Here is a 6,812-nt window from a genome sequence, read left to right on the forward strand (position 1 = left end):
ATGCGGACTACATATGAAGCAAAATGAGTGAATCTGCACTCTAAAATATGTCTATATACATCTGTATATAATGTTTATTGAAATCTCTAAAAAGACTTATATTTAGTAACGGAGGAAGTATCAAAGGACTTCAGAAAATTCCAAGAAAAATACAAAAGTGCATAATTTAATAGGCCAAAAGCAAGAAAAATAATCTGAAGTAAAAATCAGGATAAAACTCTTTAAATTTAGATTGGGAGTAATTCAAATTAAATCCTCAAAATTTATAAAACTCAATTTATGATTGTAATAGCTCGATTAGACAAATGAATTTTCTGACCCTACTTTTTTGGAGAACTTTTTTAAACGTTTCGAAAATCAGGATGTTACACGGTGCCTTTTCGTGGTCTGCGGCAAAGTAATGCTCTTCTTTTCAATGTATGAACTGGTTTATGATGAATAATGTTCTTTAGATAAAAAGACGATTCCTACTCTGCGTAACAATCTTATTAATTATGATGCATATGTTTGAAAATGTAGAACAAACAAAATATATCTTTAATTTAAATATGTACAATCAATTGAAAAGAAAGGCATTTATATTGCGTCCAATGTTTTGTGGGCTTCAAATTTGTAGAAAACGAAAGAAGTTGATATGCAAACTCATTTTCTAAGAAAATCTGTACCAAACCGAGAAATTTTAGGTGCCATGTGCATTAGAGCGGGGATTTATTTCTTCTTCTAGTGCACATGAACATGAAATTTATTTATTTTATTTGGATGAATTTTACTAATTTAAATTTGCATCTCAACTTTTGCAACAAAATACTATGGATTTTAGATGCATTGATTACTTTTGATCATTTTTTCACCTATGCATTTTTTGCGCTCACGTGTATTTTTGATCATTTTTGGTCGGTTGTGATAATCCTGTGAAGCAATAAACCCATAAACCAAGCAATGAGCTCATAAGTGGGTTGCAGTTTTCTGTCCAATATTGCAAATGAGGCAAATAGGGTTATGAGTCTGCCTCCTTTTTTTGCCTCCTTTTAGCAAGATTATCCCAAGCAAGCCATCTTGGAATTCCAAAAGACGAGTACCGCCGCGGAATGTAGGCGCACAACATAATCTGCGCCGCTGTACTTTCCTACACCCCCGTCCAACGCGGTGGAATGGAACTGGTGGAACGTGTCCAACACAAATGGTGATATCTAAGTGTTCCCTCCATCGAATGAAACAAAACCAGAAGACTCTGCTGTCGTGGTCTTAACTAAACAACTTCCTTCCAAAGGAATTTAGTTTGCATGATGTAATACGTAGTAGTAGTTCACTTGCTGTGACGTCAGTAGTTTGCAAAAGGGTCGTCAGCAGAAAAACCGGATCCTATTTTGAAGCTCCGAATGGAACCTACTTGAGGATCAGAAGGTACGTTGACCAACACTGTAGAGGTTTCACTGGCCCGTTTCACTGACCCCAGACTCGACAGTTTGGACTGCGCCTCCTTCATCGAAGAGAAGCCAACGGCGAACAGAATCACCACCTTCTTCAGCACCAATGCAGACTCAAAGAAGTATTTGACGAAGGCGAGCTCAGCTCGGCCCCCTCGGAAATCATGGAAAACTAGCAGCTTGATGCGCGACCGAATGCACTCTATGACACCACACTCATGCCAGAACTTCTAGTTCAGCTTGCCAGTGGATCGATCGGTTTTCGCAAACTGAAAATTCGATCAGTCAAATGCACATGCAGTTCATCAGCTACTGATAGCACCATGGCGCAGACGGAAGACAAAAGAAGCTCCGAGGACTTCACCTTGATGTGGAGCGTCTCAACATTTGGAAAGCACCTGAGGACATTGGGAACCATCTTGGCATCGTTGCGGACTCTGAAACGCACCTCCAAAGCCAGGATCCCCACACTTGGTACCATGGTGCTCGGGCTCACCCTTGTCCCAGCCTGCAATTGCAAATCACAAATGCACCCAATTCAGAGAAGGAAGATGGCAAATTCACATTTACCGCGTAGGAATTTGTTTACATTGAGCGAATGGAAAGACGAGGCACCCGCACCTTGATGATGGTGTTGCCGACCTCTAGGACGTGTCCTGGGTCCAACTCCAAGCATCCTAACATGTGCAACTTGGGGGCATGACCAATCATCACCTTGGTGCGGTTGCCATCATGGTCTTCAGGGCTCCAGCCTCCCGACTGGATGAGCCGCTCAAGGCATGGCGCGTCCACCACGAAGATTTCTTCAACCCAGCACCCGATGATCTGCACGCGCCACAGGCTTTGGCTGACAAGGCGGATGCAATGCTCGAACATCTCCCCTTCGAGACACAGCGTCTCCAGCACGGGGCTCCTGTCGAGGATGAAGTCCAAATCACTGAATGCTCTTCATGATGACGTTGCAGAGCCCGAGCTCAAGGAGGTTCGGGAAGCAGGTGGCGCGCCGGAGGTCGGCCGTGACAGGGAAAACCCAGAGGCCGAGGTAGAGTCGAGTGAGGGTTTCCATGCCTAAGAAAGTGGAGGGGAGAAAGATCTCGAGTGGCCACGGGTGGTTGACAAGGACGAGTTCCTGGATGCCCTTGCCGGCGATGATCTGGAGCCACCCTGCGAGCAGAGGGGACTCGTGAGGTGGACGCAGCGGAAGGGCCCGGGTGCGCGGCGAGGACGTGGGAGACGGCGCAGGTGACGAGCTGCGCGTATGCGATGCCCGCGGGGTGGATGTGAGTGTCGACGATGACGAGCGGGGCGGAGCGCCAGACCCCGCGCCAGCGCCGAGAGAGCGCCACGGTGTGCGCGGCATCCTTGATGGGGATGCGGGAGACGATGTAGCCGAGGAGCGCGTCGGGGAGGCGGCTGACGCGGTCGACAGAGTCACCGGGAAGGAGAGCGAAGAGGCGAGCGTCGGTCGTCACGGGCGGCTCTGGGAGGGCGTAGTGGGTGTAGGAGAGGACGCGGGCGAGGAAGCCCTCCACCTCGGCCGGGTCAAGGCCCAGGCGCCGGAACATCGCCGCCATCACTGGATTCAAGGGAAGGGCTGGCACCCCGGTATCCATGGCCGTCGCCGAAAGCGCCGCGACGGGGATGAGGGTTTTGAGCGGCGCGTGCTATGTGGAGTGGAACGGCGGAGGAGAGGGAAAATTGCTCCGGAGCCGTGGGACCAACTATCCTGGGATTAGTGTGGACTTTGAGAGGTTTCCGGGAAAAATCCATCGAACCCTTAAAAAAATAAAAAATACGCCGGTTTTATTTGAGGGGCTTGCCAACAATAAAATTGTGCAATTAATTTTCTTAAGGCCTCGTTTGGTAGAAGCGGATCGGAGGGGTTTTCAACGGAATTTCCTCGCGTGGCCCAGAATCCTCCCAAATCCCCGTTGGCCCATTTGGTACACAGGGTTTTCACGGCCCAATTCCCCCGAACCCCCTCCGGACCCCTCCTTTCCACGCGGCTCTAAGCCCTTGAGTCCCCCTCGAGGATTTGGAGGAGACGCCGCCGCCGCCGCCCGGCTCCTCCTCAAGACACCGCCGCCCGAATCCTCAACACGCCGCTGACCGACGCCTCGACGCCGACGTACCTCCTCCGCCGTACTGGCCTTCTCCCCGGTGGTAAGCCCTCGCCTCGCGTCCCCTCCTTCCCCTCGTCGTTTAGGTTTCCTCCATCCGCCCGGCCATGGCTGCTGGCTCGTCCTCCCCGGCGAGTTTGCCGAGCATGCCGTCTTCGAGGGCACCAAGGCCGTCACCAAGTTCACCTCCTCTTAGATCGCTAGTTTTTGGTGGTGCTTGTAGTTACCTTGGTGTTTGACTCGTCTGTCTGAATCTAGAAGTGTTAGTGATGAATGAAATTTGTTGGATGTTCTTGGGATGCTCTAATCTGGAATAGAAATGCGCACTTCCTGCTGTGTGACTTGTTCTGTAACCTGAATTAACGATAGATTTTCCTCTGGATTATAGTTGTACTCCTTTTTAAGTATTTTTACCACTGGATGCGTGTTTGATATGTGGAGTCAGTTCATCCTCATGGGCCACCAACGGTATATATTCGCATGTAAACCCTGAGCAGAGACGAGAAATAAACGAAAAGAAGCAGGCTTGATTCGAGCTTGTGCCAATACACCGGTTTTGTGTGCGCATGTGTACCATAAACGAAAAGAATCAGATCCAGGAGCTGTGTGCGTGTGTTCAATCAGGCAAGAATCAATTATCTTGAATTCTTGATGCTACTGCTTGCTGCCGCTGCTACTTGCTGCTCGTTGTTGCTGTACAAACAGTGTAAAATGAGTCAACTGAAGTCCGGAGATTAGATGATTGGCATGCTGTAGAAATTCTTTTGATTAGATGACTGGCTGCCAACTGAAGTAAGGAGATGTACCAGCTACATATTGTTGTACCAATGGAAAGATTTTATTTGATCAGACTTGTTAAGTTTTTACTGAATTTTAATCAGATTGTTGTAACAGCTCCTTCTGTTTGTTGTTCCAGATCAGTGTTCATGTACGCTAGACTGTACAGGAACATGGCAGGCAATCTGCGGCGTTCATAATCTGGTAGATTACTTTATTCCTGTGTAATTTAGCCCTAGGGATGGTAGGTTTCAGAATGTGGTTAGTTTTGGGTCTGTCATGCTTGCCGCTGATACGCATAAATTAGTTTACGATTGTTGTGCCCTGTTTTCCTGAACCTGGGATAGTTCTAAGTTTTCAGTCGAGAGGTGAAGGCAATGGTACAAATAAATGTTTCAGAAGCAAGTGCTCCTGTGTGCTGATCGTAATTGCTTAGTGGAAGTGCTCTCTTGTTCTGGTTTTAACCTTTGAAGATTTCGTTGAATACAGTTGACGTAGGTCTTGATTTAACTCTAGTCTAGCTCTTGATAGTTCTAGAGCTGTTGTTCATTTCTTATCATCTGTTATTTCCTAAACAACAGTGGAGATCTAGACTACTTGCTTGCCTCCCTGTTTATCGACTACAAGTAACAAGTCTGATTTCTGTGCACTTTTGGTGAAGCAAATAGTCCTCTAGCTAGCTAGCTAACTTGGTCTTGTATTGACGGTATCACACAGATTGGTTCCTATTTCTGTCATCGAGTTATTATCTAGCTAGCTAGCTAATTTGGTCCATTTCCATTGAACTGAATCTATGTAATGGACCTTGCTAACTTGTTCTCTCTCCATGGACCTTGCAGCCTCTTCCACGCTCCACCACCATCAGCCTCCTTAACCCCGACCGAAGAGCTGACCTTTTCCCCTCTAAGGTAAGCTACTTATGACTGTAGATCAGTAAATATATCTGATGGTTGTTGCTTATGCAAGGGAAAAGTCTCTTTGATTTTGGTCTTGATTCTAATTGTCCATCTTCTGCATGCTTTAGTGTTGCCTCATTTTGTTTAACTGGTTTTAGTTTCTGTTACATGGGAGAACCAATTCCCTGTAACTCAAATATAAATGACTAGTTTCTATCTATCTACCTCCCTATTAAGTTGATACATTAATTATGTGTTCTGTTCTCACACAAATATATGTAATTGACCTTGCTAACTTGTAGTAACGATGCCTTTCTAACTGATCTGAAATATAGTAACGATGTGGTGCGCCTCTTGGGAAACTTTGGTTTTGAACCTAGTTCTACCCGGACCAGACTAAAAGGAATGTTTCTCAGTTTCATCGATCCTTTTTTCCAGAAATGTTCAGTTACCATAGCATTTTTATTTCAGACCTTGTATAACAGCTTGAGATGATGTTGTGTTATATGGTTCAGTCTTTCTTCAGTTATTCCTTTCAGTATATCACTGTTCACTTTTGGTTCAGTCTGTTTAAAATGCATATCAGTTTAGCTGCCATTGTCTAGCCAGTGATAAGCGAGCTCCCGAATGCTATATTCGGTTAGTAAGATGGCAAGTACAACTAAAATGAAGCAGTCTGAAGTGTGGCAGCCATGCATTAGATGTCTACATGCTAGTACATCTGTCCATGCTACATGGATACTCATTCGTCTACCGTTTTTCTCTGTCCATCTTTATTCACGTTTTCAGGCAGTTACTTCTTATATTTTCATGTGTGTTTGTGCTCTAGACTTACAAAATTAGCATTGAAGCAAGCTATCAGAGACGATTATTACTTTGGCACCTGATCATGTTACAAAATTAGTGTGCCACCTGATCATGTTAATCATTATTCAAGCGGCTTGCTAGTTATAGATACTGAGATGTACCGAATATAGCTACTGAGCTTTTATTTAAGCTTTGTTTCCCCTTGTTCTATGCAAACGAAGTGGAGTTCTCAACTTTGGTATGTTCTTATTTTGACAGAGACCTACCGCGTGGAATCTTGTCAGAGTGAACAAATTACCGCCGTCTTGAGATTTTATAGTTTGTAGCAAGTTTTATCTTTGTTGTAAAATTATGTGGTGGCTGTGATGAATTGTTATTGCCGTGAAAGATTATGATGTTATGATAAATTATGATTGATGGGATTCGGATTCGAAGTCATGTTATTATGATAAATTATGTTGTTGTGATGAGATATTAATTTCAAGTCATGCAAAATTATGTTGCTGCTGGGAAAAACTGCTGCTAAATCATTCCCCTGTAGTCACTTCGTCTCATATTTATTTGGTGACCTTTACAATTCTGTAGAAAGATATAAGGGGAGTTAGTTACATTGTAAAGATTAAATTTTTAAATGTTCTACACCATGTTAAGTCAATATTATAAATCCTGCGTACCAAACAGAAATTTTGGACAAAGAGGATTGTGGATGGAGGGGTTTTGTGTATTCAAAGGGTTTTGAGGGGATTGGGTGGAAGGGAGGGATTCACCAAATCCTCCCAAATCCC

The 6,812-nt window shown here is 44.8% G+C and overlaps 1 long non-coding RNA gene and 1 pseudogene across 2 annotated transcripts; one reads left to right on the forward strand and one right to left on the reverse strand.

Moving 5' to 3' along the window:
* Positions 1 to 1,321: 1,321 nt before the first annotated feature.
* Positions 1,322 to 3,040, reverse strand: LOC147979012 (F-box/LRR-repeat protein At3g26922-like; annotated as a pseudogene).
* A 356-nt stretch (positions 3,041 to 3,396) lies between these two features.
* Positions 3,397 to 6,525, forward strand: LOC125543382 (uncharacterized). 2 transcript variants are annotated; one of them, XR_007298414.2, is made up of 4 exons: positions 3,397 to 3,590; positions 4,464 to 4,528; positions 5,164 to 5,232; positions 6,286 to 6,525. It is a non-coding gene; the product is annotated as an uncharacterized LOC125543382 (long non-coding RNA). The 2 variants fall into 2 exon arrangements; XR_007298413.2 differs by lacking the exon at positions 4,464 to 4,528 and having other exon boundaries at positions 3,402 to 3,590.
* The last annotated feature ends 287 nt before the right edge of the window (positions 6,526 to 6,812 follow it).

Source organism: Triticum urartu, chromosome 3A (genome assembly GCF_056163025.1).
Source record: "Triticum urartu cultivar PI428250 chromosome 3A, HENAU_Tu73, whole genome shotgun sequence".
NCBI classification, from domain to species: domain Eukaryota; kingdom Viridiplantae; phylum Streptophyta; class Magnoliopsida; order Poales; family Poaceae; genus Triticum; species Triticum urartu.